Source organism: Pinus tabuliformis, chromosome J, assembly GCF_031772625.1.
Source record: "Pinus tabuliformis cultivar Carrire ecotype Pingquan chromosome J, CPIR1, whole genome shotgun sequence".
Taxonomy (NCBI): Eukaryota; Viridiplantae; Streptophyta; class Pinopsida; order Pinales; family Pinaceae; genus Pinus; species Pinus tabuliformis.
In genome coordinates, this window is record NC_142295.1 from 1070172068 (window position 1) to 1070195005 (window position 22938).

Sequence of the window (22938 nt, forward strand, 5' to 3'; positions counted from 1 at the left end):
TATTCCGACTGCATGCATGATGTCTGGTTGGGTACCTGTCAAATAAAGCAAACTCCCAATCATGGATCTATAAGTTGGTTGATGAACTGCTGCTGATTCATCATTTGCACTGAGGCTGCATCCTGTAACCATGGGTGTACATACTGGCTTTGACTCTTCCATGCCATACTTCTTCAAGATCTGCTTGAGGTACTTGGTTTGAGACAAGAAGATGCCTCCTTCATTTTGTTGGATTTGCAATCCAAGGAAGTATGTCAATTCTCCAATTAGTGACATTTCGAATTCTTTCTGCATAACCAAGGCAAAGTTTTGACTCATAGTCTCTTCATTGCTGCCAAAGATAATATCATCTACATAAACAACAAGTATTAGCAATTTGTTATTTTCAACTTTTATATAGAGATTGCTATCTGCTGATCCTTTTGAAAATCCTTGTTGGTGAAGATATTTGTCCAACCGATAGTACCAAGCCCTTGGAGCTTGTTTGAGACCATAGAGAGCCTTTTTCAATCTGCATACAAGGTTTGGATCATTCCCAAGAATGAAACCATCTGGCTATTCAATATATACTTCTTCTTCTAAGTCTCCATTCAGAAAGGCTGATTTCACGTCCATTTGAAATACCTTGAAGTTTTGAAAGCTTGAGAGAGCAAGGAACATTCGAATGGCCTCAAGTCTTGCAACAGGAGCAAAGGTTTCTTCAAAATCTATCCCTTCTTGCTGTGCATACCCTTTACAAACAAGTCTGGCCTTGTTTCTAATTACTTCTCCATTTTCATTCAATTTATTCTTGAAGACCCATTTTGTCCCTATGACATTCTTATCTTTTGGTCTAGGAACCAGTTCCCAAGTGTTGTTCTTTTCGATCTGCTCAAGTTCTTCATCCATTGCTTTGACCCAACATTCATCTTTGCATGCCTCTTTCACATTTTGTGGTTCAGTGGAAGAGAGTAATGCCAAATAGCTTGAAGCTTCTGCAATTCTTCTTCTTGTTTGTATTCCTGCTTCTTTCTGCCCCACAATCTAAGATTCTGGATGATTCTTTTGAACATATCTGGATGGAGTCTTCTCTTCTATTCTCGTCTGCTCCTCTGGTTCTTCTTGAGGTTATTCTTCTTCTTGAGGTTCTTCTTCTTCATCATTCTGCCTTTGAGGGTAGCCTTCATCTTCTTCAATGTCTTCATGATGAACTTGCCTAGGAATATATCCCTTCTCATCAACCACTACATCAATGCTGTCAACAATTCTGCCAAGTCTTTTGTTGTAGCACTTGTATGCTTTGCTATGTGGAGAATAACCAAGAAGAATACCTTCATCTGCTCTTGGTTCAAGTTTTCCAAGTTGCTCATCAGTATTCTTAATATAACATTTGCTCCCAAAGATTTTGAAATGCTTCACCGAAGGAGTCTCACCACTCCAAAGCTCATGAGGTGTTTGAGTGCTGTTTACTCGGACATTTGTTTTGTTAAGAATAATAACCGCAGCATGTGCAGCCTCACCCCAGAAAGTTGCGGGAGTACCTAATTCATCAAGCATAGCACGAGCCATTTGTTGGATTGTTCTGTTCATTCTTTCCACAACCCCATTTTGCTGAGGAGTTCTAGCTGTAGAGAATTCTCTTCTTATCCCATGTTCTTCACAGAAATCGAAAAATTCGTTTGAGGTAAATTCCCCACCTCTGTCAGATCTGAGGCACTTAATTTTGTGTCCTGATTCATTTTCAACCAAATATTTGAAGGATTTGAATTTTTCGAATGCTTCATCTTTGTGCTTCATAAGCCCTAACCAGACAAACCTGGAGAAATCGTCAATGAATAATATCAAATATTCTTCTCCTCGAGGTGTCCTTTTCCTAAATGGACCACATACATCTGTATGGACTAGCTCAAGAGGTATGCTGGCTGATCCTTCCTTCTCTGGAAAGTTAGTTCTGGTTTGCTTTCCAAACTGACAAGATTTGCATATAGTGTTGTCTGGAATTTTGATATCTGGAAGACCACGAACTGCCTGATATTTGCATGCTTTCCTTATTTGTGAAAAGCTTAGATGCCCCAACCTCCGATGCCATAGCCAGTGTTCATCATCCTTGCTCAAATAGCATTGTTGTGGTCCTTCTTCAAATATGTATAGATTATTTGGAGTCCTTCTTCCTTTGATCACTGTTTTACCTGTATCAAGGTCACAAACACAACATCCATTTGATATAAATATTACCTCTGTTCCTTGATCGCACATATGACTGACACTCAGAAGATTATGCTTCAATCCATCAACATACAAAACATTTCCAGCTTTGACCTTCTCTTTCAATGGAGCAACACCTTTTCCTTTTATGGCTGCAGAGATATCGTTTCCAAAAGAAACTTTCTTCCCCTTTTCTAATGCGGTATATGACTCAAGCTTTTCTTTGTCCCCTGTCATATGCTTCGAACATCCGCTGTCAATGTACCATAGACTTTCTTGACCTTCTGCATAAAAAGCTATCCCACATCTTTCTGGTTGCGGTTCCCTTATTCTCCATGTTCTGACATTTGAGGTTTGTTCCTTCTGAGTTGTCTTCCGGACCCTGCTCCTGCATTCAGAGTCTTCATGACCAAAGTTATTACAAATAGAGCATTCAAATTCATTTTCAAGAACCGAAAAGTTGTTATAAGTCCTTTTCATGGTTCCAGTCATTCTCCCTTGCTTTTGAGCTTCTCTAGTCATGATTGTCTTGTAGGCAACACATTGAGCTGCTTTGTGACCAAAGTTATGGCAAGAAAAGCATTGGCCATTAAAGAAACTTCTGCGATAATCAGATCTATCATCCAACCGATTGTAGCTTCTATTCACATTCATTCTTGGAGCAAATTGGGAAGATTTTACCTGAGGCTGATTGTAGCTTTTGTTTGTCCTTAAGGCAATTTGTCCCCGAATTTCTTGATGGTCTTTATTTGTTCTTGAGGTAAACTGTCCCTGATTCACCTGATGACTTTTATTTGTCCTTTGCTCGCTTCTCCTTGCTGCATCAAGATAACTTTTAGAGGTAGAGGCTTGAGATGTTTCTCCATTATATCCAAGACCTGTCTTGATCAGAGGAGATCGCTGCACATTGATAATCTCATCCAAGGTTTCAAATCCTTTAACAAATTTAAGATTAATCGCTTTTTTTTCTCAATCTCCTTTCTAAGACAAACAATCTCACATTCCAATTTTTCAAGATGTTTTTCCTTTTCAGCTAGTTGACATTGTAGAGAATCAATAATAGCACTCTTCTCTTCTAAGCAAACTTTGAGATCTTTCATTTCTTCACAAAAGCCTTCTACATCTATAGCATCCATATAGTCATCATCTTCAAAAGCCATTAACAATTTATATCTATTACCTTGTTCATCTTCATCACTATTTGAAAGACCATCACTATCTTCATGAGTGTAATAGCTTTTCTTCTTTTCATTTTGTTTCTTGTTCCATTTAACAGGTTCCTTTCCCTTGTCATTCTTATTTTTGTGAGGACATCTGGCAGCATAATGACCTACTCTTCCATAAGTAAAGCATTTAAAAGGTAACTTACCTCTGAACCTTCCAGAACCCCTTTGAAGATTTTTGACAAAATTTGATTCCTCTTCTTCATCTTCTGGAACGTGACTTGCTTCATAATACTCTTCTTTGCCTGAAGCCTTGAAGGCAGCTTCTCTTCTGTCTGATGGACCTCCCTTTCTCATTTCATAAGCGGTTAGAATCCCGTGAAGCTGAGACATAGTAAGAATTTGCAGATTTTCCTTTTCTTCTATGGCAGACACTTTAGATTCAAACTTGGGGGACAAAGATCTTAGAACCTTTTCAACCACAATAGCCTCTTTTATTTCTTCACCCAATTTTTTCATGCAATTAACAATCTCATCTACCCTAAGGAAATAGTTAGCCACACTTTCATCATTATACATTCTGAGAGTCTCATACTTAATCCTGAGAGTTTGAAGTTTAGCACGCTTTACCTGTTCGTCTCCTTCATAGCTCGTGACAATTTTGTCCCATATTTCTTTTGCAGATTTATAGTGCATTACCTTCATGAATTCTGATTGAGATATACATCCCAATAGAGTATTGACTGCTTTCGCATTTGTTTCATATTTCTTTTTCTCAGCTGCATCTGTTGGAGTAGCTGAAGGAAAAGTGTATCCTGTCTCTACGATGTCCCAAACTTCTGTACCAAGAGATTGAAGATAGGCAGTAACTCTTACCTTCCAATAATTGAAGTTTGTCCCATCAAAAACCGGTGGCCTGATTGATGCTTCTCTCTCGTAGTTGCTCATGATGAACGATCTACCTTCAAGCGATCAAGCTTCTCTGAAGGACCTGCTCTGATACCAATTGTTGGAAATAATACTGAGAGGGGGGGTGAATCAGTATTATCAGATCAAGAAAAAATTTTCAATGCTCAGAAACATATACACTACTTCAGTTAAGTGAACCAGCGTGTACACGCTACTGTGTCTAAAGAAACCAGCGTATAACCATAAATCTTATAATCCAGTTAGTTTATCTTCAGTTAAATGCATCAGGACATTATTCATCATATTAAGAGTAAACAGATGCAGTATAACAGAACAGATCATCACACAAAAGCCACACACATGAACACCATGATATAAGGTGGAAACCCAATGTGGGTGAAAACCACCTGCTGCAAGTCGTCTCTATCTTTCTTTAATAAGAACTTCAGTTTACAATCTTTTGTACTGGTGCAGCCTTATACCAGTACGCAGGCTACAACCTGCAGAAGGCTTCAACCTTCTCTCGTTCTCCAAACTTCCTTGGAAGGGAGCTCCAACCCCCTTTGCTCTTGTACTAGCTAAGATACTAGTACGTAGGTGCTGGCCTACAATCTTCTTTCCTTCAGGTACCACTTTTCATCAATTTTCAGACTGGATACTCCTGAAGCAAAACATTACAATCTGAAGACCATGATTCATTCACAAATCATTGAAGCATAAAACAACCAATACTAGCATCATCAACCTTTGAATCACTGAAACCCTGTCAAACCCAGTCACCAGAACACAGAGCAGACTATAGAATTCTGCAATAACAGTCAGACCCAGCTGCAACCCAAAAAATCAAGCTCCAAAAGATATACGCTACTACAATGAAGGCAACCTGCGTATACACGCGGTTTTACCGAAGACAACCTGCGTACAGATCTAAAAATAATTTTTCATAACTTGCAGCTGTACCAGATTTCAGTTATACCCAGAACATAACATTGCATCAGTATGCAGATCTAGAAATACGCATAATCAACCATATAAAGATAGCTCATTTCAAACCATTTGATCCCGATCTCTCCTTAGATCTTGTTCTCCATCAACCGATGAGATCTCTCCTTAGCTCAGATCAAGCAATACATCATCAACCAATAACCTGCATACTGGATCTAATACTTCATCAGATATTCAAGACTTTTTCAGATGCACTTGCCTAATGATTTCCTTCTCCTTATATAGCCTTAGGCCTTGTTCAATACCAAGAGCCAAAACCATAGAAATCCAATACCATCATCTTCAAAACTAGGGATCAACACGTCCGTCGAGACACCAAGGTCCAAAACCATAGGCACAACTTCCAAGGAATAACCGCCATGGACCAAAGATAAGTTTTCCACATACACGTGCTTTTACTGAAGCCAACCAGCGTATACACGCGACTTGGTATATAGCGAACCTGCGTATACGCGACTTGGTATATAGTGAACATGCTTGTATACGCGACTTGGTATATAGTGAACCAGTGTGTATATATTTTTCTTCATACTTGTAGACTGATAATCAATTCCTTGCTGCTATCCTTCTGCACTATGATTTGTTATGAGTGTGATTTGCCATCAAGGACAATACTTGTCTCATAATGCCAACAAGGATCAGTTTATGCAGAATCATAAACTAATCAAAAAACAAAATCGAAATCTTTTTGTTCTTTTTTCTCAAGAATGAAATTCAAGGTTTTAACAAACAAACTTTTCGAGATTCGCAAAGAGAAGACACAAAGGTAGGTCTCTCACAAGGGTGACTTCTATGACAGGCCCGACTCCTAAGAGGACTGAACAAAACCAAGGAGATCCAAAGTTTGACAACCTCTAACGCCAAAGTCACTACAGGACCAGTTAAAAATCAAACCCTAAGGCAAAATCCCTATGAATTCCACCAAAACCCTCGACACTAACGGGACAAGTTCAGGTGAAGATCTCTGACAGTAAACTAATGGATCTGGGCAGTAAAAACAAAATCTAAAGAGCAAAAAGAGGAAAAATGAAATTTTCTCAAATTTGACAGGGGTACACAGGTTATCTGTTGACACAGGCGCGGGTATGCCCTGTGCACAAAGACGCAGTGCGTACAAGTACGCACTGTGTCAAACTCAGAGACTGCGTACTGCTGGCAAAGCTAAGAAAAATAAAAATCTAAATTGACTCTAAGCTAACCCACCCAAATACACAGTTAGACAGCCAAAAATCAGAAAACAAGCGGTTTTTCTCAGACCAAAATATCAAATCAAAAAGAACTCAAACACATTCATGGATTCCCCAGTGGAGTCGCCATTTTGTCACACGGAAAGAGTCGTTAGTGCGGACACAACCGACCTTCCTAGAAGCCTAAGACTTTCTAATGACAAACAAGACAAATAAGAGCAATCCTTCTCTAAATATGCTTTTACAATATGAGAAATCAAGTGTTTAGATCCTACCTGTAATCCAACGCTGTTGTAGTAGTCCAGCTTCGTTGATCCGGATGAGCTCCTCCTTCCCTTCGAAACCTGCATTCACTAACAATTAAACGATTAAATAGCACCTGAATATCACATAAAATAAAACATATTTAACATATAGACCAAGGAGTATATGAAACAACTCATAAATAACAAATTGTTGAGAAGAATGGACTAATTTGTATTAAAAGGTAACAAAAGGAACCATTACAACCTGAGCCTTGGTGTTGTGCAAGCTCCTCCCAGGGTCCACAAGAGTTCTTCTTTACTCTGATCAGCTCACCCACCTCCCAATGGAAACAAGCAAAGATGGTAATCTCTCCTCACAAGCTTCTACAAGGAAGTCCTAATTCCAGCAGCATCTACCCTTAGGAATGTTCAGCTTTCAACCTCCCCTCCCTTTGGCCCAATGCCTGTATTTATAGTGCTCTAGAGGAAGTTATTCAGGTCCACCATCAATGGGATAAGCCCCTCTTTGGATGGGATAGCTCCCCTCTTGATGGGATAAGTTCCTCTTTGGTAGGGATACATGAACCATCTGGAGGCACTTCATACACGTCAAACAAGCTTCTAGAAGACTCTAGAAATGACCACAAGTAACTTTTTTGGAGTGAAACTTGCGCCTTTTGACCTTTACAGGAGTACGCACCCACCCCTTTACATACAGAGCATACAAGTACGCAAGTATTGTGAACTTGGGTTGCGTACACGTAGGTAAGGCTAAGAGAAACTGCGTACCAGAGATAATTGACTTTTAATGACTTTTCTCTCTTTCTTGAAGTTTGACATGAAGAGAAGAGGCATGAGACTTGCCAAGGAGGATAGTATGATAGTGGATGGAGCCATACTAACTGCAAATAATCATGGTGACATTTTTTAGTGTAACACAAGGCATGAAAAACACCGGGTTGATCACAAATTTCAAGTTGGAGATGAAGTTTGGTTATATATTAACAAAGAGATATTTCAAAGGGAAGGTAATCTGTTATGGTCCTTTTAAAATTCTGGAAAAGATTGGTAACAATGCATTTAAGTTTGATTTGCCTCCTTATATGCAAATATACTAAGTTGTTAATGTTGAGATTTTGATATTGTTTGAGCCTCCTTTGATTGATGATCAAGCAGAGCATGTTCAACTGTCATCAATAGATGATTTCTTGCCAGAATATCTTGATGAGCTTCATCAAGATCTCATACTTGACAGAAGAATCAGAACTTCGAAGAGAGGGAATGTCGAATACCTTAGAGTGGGACTCAAGGGACAAAATCCTTCAAAATCCAAATGGTTGCAGATCAAGAAGGTGAGGGAGTTGTACCCTCACCTGTTGAACAATTGATAGTATCTTTTGGGGTCCAAAAGGCTTCTAATGGGGAGGAATGATTAGGTGGTCAGTATTTAGCTCAAAAATCAAAATTCTCATAATGGCTCGAAACCTGAATGACCACATCTGTCTCAAAAAAACGATCCTAACACAACTCGTTTCACTGAAAACCAAGTTCGTATGAGGAAGTTATTAAGTTTTGTACGCTTTGATAAATAGGCAAAATTTGCAAAAAAAAAAAATGGCCAGTCACTGCATAGTCAGCAGTCTATACTACTGATGTGGAAAATGAATAGATAGGGTCAAATTTGGTCAATGGATCAATTGGATCTCACCAAGTGTCACAATGTGATTGGTTGCAGCTTGGTGATGTGGCAGGTGTGTTGGCACAATTTTATTGGTTAATTCTAGGCCAATGAGAGAATGCCACGTGGCAAGCCCAGAGGTCGCCACATGGCACCTCCCAAAAACCTAGGCAGACTCAGGCGCAAAGGAGAAATTTTTTGTTGGAGGTCAGGGTCAAACCCGTGACCTCCTCTCCATAATGCACACGGGCTACCACTACACCACAACATTAGATCTTAATATATATAGCATTGCGCTTCATGTTAAAGGTTCATTATAAAATGCATATGGGGAAAGGGGTCAGGGTTTAGCCCCAACCCCCAAATAAAACAACATCATATAACCTTCCTCCATGACCAAGAGTGTGCCCAACCAATGGATTACCACTAATCCATTACTAAATTGCGCTTAGCCTAATTAAGAAAGCTTATCCCTTAATTAAAGGTGTTTAATATTAAATGGTGATTAGCGCTAATTAACTACACTTAAGCACTAATTAAATGTTCTTTACAGTTGGTGGAGATTTTAGCGGATTCCGTGAAATCCAGAACCACCCCCAATTTTAGCAGGATTAATTGATGTTTTCCAGATTTGGAGGAGGATTTCTACGGAAAACTGTTTGAGCAATAACTGGAGCATTTTTCGACCAAATTGAGCTCAGGAAAAGGTGTTCCTAGCTAATTTCGACATTCTGAACATATTAGTTCATGTATCAAAAGCAGTAGATCTTTGTAAACAACATTTTTTTCCATATTGAACTAATATAGAGGCCCAAGCCATGGATGCTGGACCAAGGAGATGTAGCCCAAGAGGGGTGAACTCCTTCATCAAAACACTGTGTTAAAGTGTTCAATTGATTATTTGATGTAATTTTTATTGTTGTTGTTTAGCATTGTTATTTTAAGCTATTTTTCTCATGAACGTCACATTAAACTTGATGAAATTTACCTGTTTACAATCACCAAATGACCAAAGGAAACCTATGCACATGAAGCAATGGACAAGAATTTGTTTATAAATCTATAATTGAAATTAGCACAACAAAACTGACATTTAATAACAGATCAGGTATCCACCTCCAACCACAACCATCCTCTAACAAACTCACCAAAACCCAAATTATAAAATTATTGAGCAAAGGAGCGCAGATTGGAAAATACTATTACCTGAGTCAAAGAAAAAGGTTGTCCTGTTACTGCTCACCTAGAAACGTCATCATGAATTAACCATTGCTCCCTCCACAAGATTAGTGTTTCTATTCCCTTCACTACTCCTAGGTCCCAAACACTAAATCTTGCCACCAATTTATTAATCCAACCATTCCACCTACTAGATGTAAGACTATACTCGTCTATCATCGCGGGGGGGAGTTAGGGTGTAGCTTGCTCCAACGACCACCCTACATTGTATATACATTGAATTCCAAACACGAAACTCCTCCAATAATAAAATAACTTCCAATAACTCTCATTTCTATCCACACTAACAATATTAACCTCCTTCTTCTAGAGCCTTCTCAACCAATGTGCGCAAACAATCTTCTTCTTTACATTTCATATCCTCTATGCATGGGGGTGTTGAATGCCCCTTGGGGTTCTTTACTTTCCAAGCTTATATCCACCATCAAGGATACTATATCTTGCTCTATGATATTATCCATATGCTCAATTTTTTCATGATCCACTAGGGGGGGCACTACGATTCAAATTCTATAGCGGGCTCTAGGGTTCCCCAGTTTATTAAACAAGAAACCACCTTGCTACTAGATCTTATTGTGTGAGATGTAATGACACATGAGAAGGATAGAAGTAGGTCTCTAATTATCAATGCTTGATGTTCCAACCTCTAGATCTTGATCACTTTGTACATCAGATACCCATTGATTAATCTCTGTATGACTGTCACCACTAGTTGTGAGTCCCCATTGATTTGAATATTAGTTATGCCTAGTTTTCTTGCTATGGTCAACCTCTTTTCTAGTGCTATGAAATTAGTAACATTGTTGGTTGTATAGTCATAGTATCTTTTATACAAATCCCTCGGTCTTCCTTGACTAGCCTTAAGAACACCACTGAAACCTGCAGGGCCTGGATTTCCTTTAGAGGCTCCGTCAAAATTTAACTTGATAAACCCCTCTGGAGGAAAAAGGAAAATTGAAGGAGATGAGTTGAGATTTTTATCAAGAGCAATAGTCATATGACTAATCATTGCATAAGAGAGCTCCAATCTTGAGAGGATGCTCGCTTCTTCCCCTTCTGCTTTCTAGTCCTCCTCTGTCTAATTTTCTACCAAGATTGTGTCCCTTATTTTATTAATGGTTGTCTACCACACCACCCCCTCCATGGAACATTGATTCTTGAAAATGATCCTATTACGTTCCTTATAGGTGTTTGAGAGGTGGAATCACAATATTAATACCCATGCTCGGTTGGCAACCTTTTTTTTAAATATCGAACCTCTCCTTTGTTCAATTATTTCCCAAAGGATGTTTTTTGATCAATGTAGATATCCAAACAACCTTCGCACTGGTTACCAAAGATATTATGATATCAGGCACATGTTCAACAAATGTTCCATGTTCTCCTCCTGCCTCTGACATAGCATACACCATGATGGATCAATGAAGCCATTTTTCTGCAGATGATGCCATGTCAATAGTCTCCTTTGTCCAATGAGCTAGAGGAAATGGGTGATCTTAGGACACAATATGAGGGACTAGATCTTCCTCTAGAGTGGCTCCCCTACTAGGATATAGGCTTCCTTAACTGTAAATGTTCCAAATGGCGTATGCCCCCATATCATTCTATCCCCATCCTCTAAAACCTGTATTTTTCTCTCCCACAGAGCATGTTGTAAGATTTTCCAATTCGAGACATCCTCCACTTCTCCCCAATTCTTGGTTGACTTCCATTCTCTCCATGTCGTGTTGGGATTGTAACAACTATGGAGAAAATTCCATGTAATAAAAGTTAATAAAGGAAAAATAATAACCATGGTTGATGGGACACTTATTCCAAGCTGAATGTTGAGGAAAATCCTAGTGATGGGGATCACTTGTGATTGATTAATGGCTAAGGAGATTGGAAAAGGAAATGGCTAAGGCTTTGGAAAGGAAAAATGGAATATTTGGCACATTTATTTTTGAAAATAATGGAAGTTAGGAGAAAAGGGAGGTGAAAGCTCACATGTTGCATAGGAGGAAAATGAAGGAAAATAATGGAAAATGAAGAAAATAGAGGCCTCATTAATAAAAAGGCTTCTGAGGATCCGTGGAGGGGCTTGGTTAGTGTAAGTTTGGTCAGTTCTCATTTCCTCTCCCTCTCTCTCATTCTTGGACACATATTTTTCTTGGAGCACTCTTGGAGGTTGTGGCATACTTGGATTATTGGAGCAAGAAGGAAAAGGAAGAGCAGGAACGCACAAGAGGACATCGGGATCAGTAGCTAAAGTGGGTTTTTCTTGCAAGTACCAAGCTGCATGTATGTTTTCCTCACTAGTTTTTGCATGCATGGCATATTCATGTGGATTTTGGTCATGATTTGTCACTCACATGGAGGATTTCCTGGAACGACGGTGGATTGCCTACCCTTTCAATTTCTTGGATAGCCATGGATATTGTGGGTTTATTTTCCTTGTTTGTTTTGGTTAGTCCTCATGTTTCATTAGCTTGGGTTGATTTATTAGTTCTTGGAAGCCCTAGTTGGAAAAATGCTTTGAAATCCCTATAATAACTTGGGTTAAGTTACTAGTCCTAGAAAGCCTTGGTTGGAAAAATTCTTTGGAAGCCCTTGGTGGGTTGCATTACTAGGCCTGGAAGCCCTGGTTGGACAAATGCTCTGGAAGACCGGAAACAGTTGTGGGTTGAGTTACTAGTCATGGAAGCGTTGGTTGGAACAAACAATCTGGAATCCCTAGAAGGCTTGGATAGAGACCAATATGATGATGGTTTTGTGATGTCCGATAGTGTGGTGGAATCAATTTTTGATGGTTTGAGGTGGATGGGATCTCAAAGCCTTGAATGGTTTTGGATTGATGTGTTATATAAGATCCCACATTCATGCTTGGAATATGGGACGAGGGTGAATGGATGAAGAGAGATTTGGATCAGCCATTCCATGGTTGGGTGGAACATGGAAGTCCCATCCCGAGTTTGGATTTTGCATCATCAATATGAGGTTATTATCCTTGTATTTTCATGAGTATTATATTGGTTTGTATGTGGATCATATGATTGTGATTTCATTGGTATTTTTGTTACTAGTATGTTGGTTATATATACATTTTATGACAGAAGCTATGTATGGCTATCATTATGTTTTTACTTGTAAATGAATAAACAATGTATCTATGACCTAATGGATGAAATGACAGTTGATATGTTGAGGCATCAATGCTTCTTAGTGATTCTTAGCTAAGTATGAGACCCCTATGCTCAAATTTTTTATTTATACTTGTAGATTACATATTCCTAATTTGTTTGATGAAATGCCTGTCACAACTAGTAGGGTTTTAGTCAAGGTCTTATTCAAGTGATTTCATTTGTATTGTCATTTCCTTGTTATTTTACTGTTCTAATGATGTCATTCGATTCTAGGAAGTGCCCTGGGCTCTGGGCTTGAAAAAGTGGTTCAAATCTCGGGGACACTAGCACAACATTGTGAAAAATAGTCCCTATGTTGGCTTGCAGGCCTATGAGAGCATCCAAAGGTCCCTGGACACTGGCATTCCCATAGCATGAGAGCGTTCAGAGGTCAAGTGGTCCAAAATTTTAGTGAGACTCAGGGGATGATTGGCAGCAAGGTTGGTTGGTTCCTGAGGTTCTTGATGCTGATGTTGAATGTATGTATGGTGTGTTTCTGCTGGTTCCACTTCCTTAATGTGAATTAAGAGTTTGAATCATATCATAGTGGCCTCTCGTCGAATGTTTACCTTGGATGGCTGGTTGCTTAGGTAGATGTGTGAGGAGGGTGTTACAGGGATGGTGTTCCTTCCAAAATTTCACTACTCTTGAGGTCCCCTAGGCAATGGTAAGAGCCTAAAGAGGTTGCAACTCTTCCTTCCTTCCCAAGCACAATATGTGTTGCCATGAATCCTCCTAGAAGTGAGTCGAGGTGCCATTTCAAACTTCCCATAAATAGTGCTCTTTGATTATGTTTTCATTATTTTGTACTAAATTATATATGGGGGACCTGAGGGAGCTAAGGCTTGCAACTTTTCCAGCTGTGACCAACCTAGGCAATATTCTTTTATCCAAAATATGCATCAAAATATCTGAACCTCCTTGCAACCAATTTCACTTTATCTTTGCTCCTGTGACTTTATTTATCTTTTATGGATCATGGATTCCAAGGTCGCCCCTTCATTTTGGGAGGAAAAGTTTTTCCTAGGACACTTACTCCCATTTTCGTGTTAGTTGAGCTCCTTGCCACAAATTGTTTTTGAACAGAGAGACCAACTATTTATAAATCCCTTTAGGCTCTGAGAGGACTGATAATTTAAAGATCAGAACAGCCTGTAAGACTACCTTTAGAAAGGTGGATCTACCTGCTATGTTAAGTGACTGGAAGGTCCATTTCACCACGTGCTTTGAAATCTTCTCCCTAACATCCTACTAATAATTTAACCTTATAATATTTGTTACCAATGGAACCCTGAAGTACTTGGGTGGGAGCGAGCCCACCAAACATCCCAGGATTCAAACCAAATTGTGTTGAATTAGCTTAGGAGTGTTAAAGAAATACATTTGAGACTTATCCTTATTGATAATAATTCAGGATGCATCTTGCGAGTTTACCAAGATGGTATCCAAGGTTCGCACGTCCTATACCGTTAGTTCCCCAAAGGGCATGGTTTCGTATACAAATTGTTCGTGTGTTACTCATATATGGTTACTAATACTAAGGATTGGCCTAATCCTTCTACAACCAACAAAAAAAGGAAAGGGGATAGAAGGTCTCCCTACCTCAGTCCATGAGAGGATTGGAGTGTAGAGGAGGGGGAACCATTTACCAAGATGGAGAAAAAAGGGGTAGACACTAAGGATTTGATCCATTAGATCTAGGGGGTTGAGAAGCCAAACGATTCCAACATCCTCATAAGAAAGTCTTGATTCAGTTGATCGTAAGCTTTGGACAAGTCCATTTTTAGAACATTCTCGCCTTCTTATTCTGTTTTATAAAATGAACTATCTCATGGGAAATCACAATTCTATCCAGGATTTGTCTCCCTTCCACAAATCTAGACTACTCTGGACTAATGAGGGTTTTGAGGAATGGTTTTAAACGTTTTCCTAGGATTGAGTAAATAATTTGTAGATTACATTACACAAGGAAATAGGCCAAAACCCATCGCGATCACTAGATTTATGTAAGTTGGGAATTAGAGTAAGGAAAGTTGCATTCAATCCAAACCATAACTATTTTAGGTGACAAGATTCCTCCACAAGGGAAGGAATGCTGTGACCCATGAAATCCCAACAAGCCTTGTAGAAGTATGTTGTAAAACCATCCGAACTCGACGCTTTGTTTCAGGGCATATCCTTCATCACTTCTTCCACCTCCTCATATGAAACTTCCTGCATAAGGGCTTCATTCTGCTTTGGGGTAACTAAAATGGGAATGAAACTAGTAACTCTATTGATTGATTCTTATCTATCTTGGTCTGCTTTAGCGAACAGGCCTTGAAAAAAGGATACCATCTCAGCCTCAATATGGTGATGTTTGACTAGGTGATTCCCTTCACGAGAGGTAAGGGAGAATATTTGGTTATGTTGTCGGTGTTGTATCATGGAGTGGCCAAAAAAAATTATACTCCTCTCACCTTCTATAAGCCACTAGATCCAAGAATTTTTCTTCCAAAGTGTCTCCTCTTTCTTGTTCCTTGACTCTAGATCATGTAGGACCTTCCCTTCCTCCTTTATTAAGTGTTGATTTCTCCCTTCAATTATGATCTTCCCTTGAATTTATTCCATCCTGGCCTCCAAATTCCTCTTCTAGATCATTATATCCCCAAAAACCTCTATGTTCTAGGTATTAATCTTGTTCTTTAGATCCTTCAATTTGTGTTGAAATATCTACATTTAAATGATAACGTGTGCCTCAATTTCTACCCACCACTATTCCATCTTCTCCACCAGCTCTTGATTTTGCAACCATAATATTTTGAACCTAAAGTGTCTATTTCTCGAAGCAATCTTCAAATCAATTTCAAGTTTTATTGGACAATGATTTGATCCCAAGCATGGAAGGATCATGGCTTTGATGAAAGTATCATAGATCAGAGTCTCTTATGTGATGAGGAATCTATCAAGGAGGTGAGTAACCTAATGTTTGCCTCCCAATCTATTGTTCCAAGTATGAAAAACATTCCTGGTTTCCACCTATACAAGCTTGAGACCTCTATTAATTATTCAAATGACAACACCACTGGGTCCAATCACCTCACTCCACCCCCTTTTTCTTCCAATGAGTGTATTAGGTTAAATTATCCCCCTATAATCAAACAGTCATTTGGTAGGAATTATCATACCTTTCTCAAGTCTTTGAGGAATTTATCCTTTTGAATAGGAACTACTGGGCCATTAAATATTGAGATACTTACCATTCCCTAGACCCTATATATTGAAAGTGACCCAAGAGGATAAAAGGGGAGGCAGACCAGTCCTAGAACTGGATAAATTTGGGATCTCAAGCAATAGCTAGCCCAACTGTCATTCCTCTTGCATTGATTTCCATAACCTCATTTCCACTCCAACACTTAGTCAATATATCCTCCAGTTGCACACCTACTACCTTTGTTTCCTGTAGCATGAGTATATCAAGATTTTCTTGTTCTATTTTCATTCGTAGATATCTTTGTTTCCCCTTGTTATTAAACCCATGAATATTCTAGGAGATGAATTTCATTGAGAAAATAAGGAGGAGCGGTGGTAATACTTCATGATCTGGTTCATTTGGTCATAGTTCAATAGATATTTGCTAGTTTCCCGGAGAACTTCTGTGGAAGATTTGCACCCCTTTTTTCCCTTCTTGATTACCATAAGTGAATTATGAGTAGAGCTCTACAATATTGTAGTATTTTACGATGTAATAATTCTCCCTTCCTCCTCTGAACTCACATTGATATTCATCCATTTTTCAAATAGGTGGAGGAAATGTTGAAATATATTCATTGAAATTTCCTACCCCTCCACTGTAAAAAATGTACGAAAAAATTTAAGCATCGTCTTTTCATCCATTGAAAACTTGCTTTTCTTGTCTTCTATTTCCAAGGTTTTGGTGGTACGTCTCAAGACTTTCTTGATTTATCTCTCCTCTTCTCGATATTCCATATCCTTTATCTTTAGGGCCCCCTTCTCATAATACATGGGGTTTTTTTCTAGTGTCATGTTCACCTGAATGGCCTGCATGGCCTCCTAGCGATTTGTTTCTTTTTGGTCCTTCATTGCCTCCAAGAAAATGATTTGATTTATGTTTGCATCCACCGTCCTTTGGCTTTAATTTTCACTATTTTCCTATTGAGGCACTAGATCATGATTTGATTTGTTTCTCCTCAAACCCAATGTCTCAAATCCCTCTTAGTCCCCATGATCCTTGTTTTATTGTTATTACGCCCGAGTTAAAGGGAAATCCTTCATGATATTTCCATGTTCATAGCACCAACAACATTTAAATGGGATGTGCTCATAGTCCAGTGTTTATGCGGAATTTTCACGATTGTGGAAAAAGGTGTAGTCCCCAGGTCTAGTGGTCTGACCTAAAACAAGAAAAGACAAAAATCATGAAGTTTTCCTTAGAGAAATTAGAAAATGGGAAAGAAGCCTACCTAGAATCATAAGCAAGCCTTTCTTTCCTCCTCGCTTGTAAGCTCCAATTGTAGCTCCAAGTGCTATAATTAGAACCTGCACATACGAATAAAACAAGAAAAGGATCCACAACATCCACGTAGCATAATCTAAAATCTATTTTCAGTGAACAGAATGGCATTGAAATACATGAGGGAAAACATAAGACAACAAGTATATGAAAATAAGATACCCTTTGCATTTACAAATATAGGAGAGAGTTTACAACCATAAATAGTAGTTGACTTATCTCTCTCCAAGTTGACTTGTCCTTCCTTGTCACAAAGCACACCTCAAAATCAACCCTAGTGCATGAATTTGATGACTCCTTTAGGCTTAAAGGAACAACATAAGGGTGATATCAATCTCCAAAACCCAACCTAGACCTTATGGGAGGCACTAAATTTATATGATGGGTATGGTAGTTTAGGAATTCTTATCTAATTACCAATCTAGGCTTGATATCCACTTATGATGGGGGTATGAGCTTAAGGGATAAGAGATGAGGTCTCCAAGATGGGATTCAAATTCTCTATCCATGGTAAATGGTTAAAACCACCTTGGAAGCTTCTAGAAGAGGAAGCTTTAGAAATATTTTTAATTTTTCCCAAATTTCTGGAATCAGTGCACCTACAAAAGGGAGCAACAAGTGTTGATCAGTGAAGGTGGAAAAGCATACAACATCTGTTTAACATCATTGACTAAAGAGGAAAGGTTCGTTGGGGATAAAAACAGTGTTTTTGAATAATTTGTCCCAGAAATTAAGATTTTTTGGAGAGGTAATGCTTATGGCTTTCTGAAGGGATAATAAAAAGGTGTTCATGGATATTGATTGATTCAATTTGTAGGCCTATTGGCTAGATGTGACAAAATGGCTTGTAACATATTCCCCCCTATAGTACAAAGTTAGAAGAAATTGATGGCTAAAGTGCTTTATTTTGTGACAAGTCTAGATTAAGAACAACTGGTCGAGATCATCATTTGTGACAATACATGTCCATCATGATATCACCGCCGAGGGAGGCATACCCATGTTAAACATATAAGCTAACATTATATGTACAATGATCAAGAAGTCATGTCCACTGATGACAGAGAGTGGACCCATGCCTGGATGAATATCTATATGATCATATCCATCGTACTTTTTAATCTTGTATTACTCTTGAAATCGCAGTCGGGATGGATGGAACTAATCCTGGGGTCTTCTATCTCATTCACTTGATCACTCAATGTACGAGTCTAAACATGTGAATAAATGAGCTGGAGTTGAATATAGTAAACACCATCTGATTATCAGTCAATGATGTAAGTCGTTAACAGATGCATGAGAAACCACTGATGATGTGAATGGCTCATAAGGTACCATAGTACAATCCGTATGGTGTGAATGAATGAGTTAAAGTTGAACACCACAAAAAATCTTCCAATCGAAGGCTAATGTTGAAAGCTGTCACCGAGAGCAAGGAAATTTTCCATTGATGTATGCAAGCCCTAAGGTACTGAAGGGAGTTTCTAAGTCAACTTCTTGGATAATGAGCTAATGACGATAAGAAGTGACCCATCGCAAGAGGGCCTTGATGTATCCCCCATCAATGACACAAAATGGGTATCAATATTTGAGATAGAATGATGGTGATGTGGAACTGGTTCAAGAACAATAGACATGAAATGAAGGCTTAAGAGTATTACAATGAATATCAACTGATGGAATTCTCTTGAACATATCAGCGGCACTTTATGGAGTTGGAAACATTGACCCAAAACTTATTATGAAGGATTTTGATATGGTTTGATGAACCAAAGAAGTAAGAAGATTTCCCAACCCAACAGTCATGAAGATGAAGTGAAAGATTGTCATGTTCAATAGAAACTCACTGCCATTAATAGGTCAAGTACCATGTTTCCCCAATTTCCCCAACCATTTCTGGTTAGTACCTCTTTATTTTTGACAAGATTAAGGAGGGTAACATATGCTTGATTTGTAATTTCATCCTTTAGATGAATCCCTCTAATTATTTTTTACGAACCCTGAGAATGAGTGGTTCAGTCCCATCATGTTTGATGAGTCCATCATTGTTTGATGTTTTTATAAGTCTAGCAAAGGTGTAACTCAGCTCCTTTTTCAAGTTTAGAGATTTTGAAAAAGGGAAAAAAAGAAAACTCCAAAGGTTCCTTTTTGTAAAATTGTCTCTTGAGTCCGAAAGGCAAAAAATGATACTCAGGAGAACCTCTTAGCCATATTTGACTAAGATATTTTCTTTCCATGCATAGTCTATCTCAGTCCAGAAAAGGGTTAAACTTATACTGAGTAGACGTCTTTTTATTTACTTTAACGAGTTTGAAAAGACAAGTATGTGGAAATATTTTCATGTTTAGGGAGTTTGAAAAGAGTTGAAAGAGGACTCCTGGGGGGTTCCTTTTTCGTGAGTTTATAGAGTCCTAAAAAGTGATAAAAGTATGCTCCACTATCAAAATGACATGTTTTAACTCAAATATGACATTAAATTCTTCAAACAGTTGTTAACCTGCGTAGATCACCATCAAAAGATTAAAAATATATGATACATGGTAAAATTAGGTCAAAATTAGGTCAAAATGATAAAATATAATAAAATGATGATAAAAATGACCATAAATAGGTGAAAAGTAATTTTATTTTTACCATTTGCATTTTTACCTCTTGGTGAATGAGCTCTAAATGATTTTTTCCCCTGAAATTCAGCAACTAATTGTGGCCAATCTGGTGGACCATTTCGAGTGTCGTCACTTCGAGGTAGGTGTCAGGCGGAAAGAGTCGATTGTGTGGACACAACCAACCTCCCTAGGAGCCTAAGACTCTCTAGTGACAAACAAGACAAACAAGAGCAATCCTTCTCTAAACATGCATTTACTATACGGGAAATCAAGTGTTTAGATCCTACCTGTAATCCAACGCTGTTGTAGCGGTCCAGCTCCGCTGATCCGGATGAGCTCCTCCTTCACTTTGAAACCTGCATACACTAACAATCAAACGATTAAATAGCACTTGATAATCTCATAGAATAAAACATATTTAACACATAGACCAAGGAATACATGAAACAACTCATAAATAACAAGTTATTGAGAAGAATGGACTCATTTGCATTAATAGGTAACAAAAGGAACAAATACAACCTGAGCCTTGGTGTTGTGCAAGTCCCTCCCAGGGTCCATCAAGAGTTCTCCTTTACTTTGACAAAGCTCACCCACTTCCAAATAGAACAAGCGAAGATGGCAATCTCTCCTCACAAGCTTCTAAATGGGAGTCCTAATTCCTGCAGCATTTACCCTTAGAAATGTATAGCTTTCAACCTCTTCTCCTTCTGGCCCAATGCCTGTATTTATAGTGCTCAAGAGGAAGTTAATCAGGTCCACCATCAATGGGATAATCCCCTCTTTGGATGGGATAGCTCCCTTATTGATGGGATAAGTTCCTCTTTGGTAGGAGTGCATGAACCATCTGGAGGCGCTCAATACACGTCGAACAACCTTCTAGAATGCTCTAGAAATGACCACAAGTGACTTTTTAAAGATGAAACTTGCGCATTTTAACCTTTACAGGGGGACGCACCTGCCCCTTTACATACAGAGCGTCCAAAGACGCAGCTTTTGTGACCATTGGGTGCGTCCCCGCAGGTAAGGTTGAGAGAACCTACGTCCCCAGAGATAAATACATTTAGAAAGACTTTCTCTCTTTTTTGGAGTTTGACATGGAGAGCAGAGGCATAAGACTTGCCTAAGAGGGTAGCATGACTGTTGATAGAGCCATCCTAACTGTGAATAGTCATGGTGACATTTTTTAGTGTAACAGATTGCCCCCTAAAGTGCGAAGCCTGAAATAGATTAGGGTTTTGTATTATCTAGGAAGGGTGAAGCGCTTTATCATTTCAAGGATTATCTCGTGGAGAGCCTGGTCAGAACCTGCAATTTTCAACACAAAATACATGTATAAGATTATATCATCACTGAGGTAGGCATTCCCATACTCAGATTAAAACTTTAACTAACAGACTAACTACTCTGATACAGGAATGATTTTGCAGTACATCATAATCATAGACTTTTGTAGACATAGTATGGGCGCAGCCATCTGTTTATGATTAGTCTACTTAGATAATGAATACAAAACTCCTCGCAGCCTGGATGGTGGAAACTAGATCCAGGGTCTTCATTTCTACTTCCCGAATTGGTACGATTCTAGCCATGCGAATAAATGAGTTGATGTTGAACATGCTAGAAACCACTTGATTACCAATCGATGATGTAAACTGTTAACAAGCGTGAGAGAGACCACCAGTAATGTCAATGGTTCTCAAAGTACCCAGTACAATCCATGAGATGTGAATGAATGAGTTGATGTCGAACATTTCACGGAATCCTTTGATCGAAAGTCAATGATGTAAACTGACGTCATAGGCGAGAAACCTGCCATTGATGCATGCAGACTTCAAGGTACTGACGATTTCTAAGTTATCTCTCTAGATAATGTGCTGATGTCGATAGAAAGCGACTCGTTGCAGGCAAGCCTGCAACATGAAATCATTGTTCAAGTTGAAGAAATGTTGCTGTAAGGACTGACTCAGGGATGGTCAAACGGATGACAAGTATTTTGCAGATGAAAGTTTTACTTGCAGACCTCTTGAACACATAACGACACGACAGATGGCTTGGTGATGAATAATTCAAAGTTAATCCCCGGAACCTGGTTAAAGACTTTCAAAGTGGTTTGATCAACTGTGAGGTAAGGATTTCCCAACCCAGGTGAATGAAAAAGTGTCGTGTTCAAGAGTGGTAATAAAGTTTCTTCTGAGACAAAAGGTAACAAATAGGCTCATTCTTCTCTCTTTTCCCCCACCATTTCTGGCAAGTACCTCTTTATTTTTAACAAGCTTGAGGAGGATAACATATGCTTGATTATAAGCTCATCCTTTGGATGAGTCCAACCTAGTTTTGATTCGAACCCTAGGAAGGAGTGGTTCGTTCCTGTTTGTAATTGAACAGGTCCTTTACTGTGAAATGTTTAACGAGCCCAGTATAGAAGAAACTTGGCGTTTTTCAATTTTAGAGAGTCTGAAAAACTTAAGAAGACTCCAAGTTGAACTTTTTCGTAGATTTGTGTCCCTCAAGCCCGAAAAATTATAAAATAATACCTGGGGGAACCGCTTGATCTTGCGACCAAGGAGTACTTTCATAATTAGCGTCACTGACCTGAAAAGTAAAAAGCGATCAAGGACACGTCGTTTTATTTCCGTATCGAGTTTGAAACGACAAAAACCCGGCAATCTTTTCCTGATTTTACGGTCAGAAAAGAGCTATAAGGGGACCGTCTTTTAATTCCGTTTTAACGAGTGTAAAAGAAACGCTCGGCAATCTTTTCATTTTTTAGGAGTCAGAAAAGGGCTTAAAAGATGACTCTGATATTTTGGTTTATGAAAAATGACAATTTTCTCTCTAAGTCCCTTTGTCCTGCACAAAAACAACACATTACTCATACCTGTTTAAGATAGGCAAAAATACATCGAAAAACATCCTTCCATGGTGAAAAATGAAGAAATTCATCCAAAAAACCTATAAAAAGACTTTTTACCATGTCATTTTTACCATTTTACTGTTGAGGTTGAAAAAAGGGCTTTTGGCAAGAAACTTCCCGTGGTCGCTGCG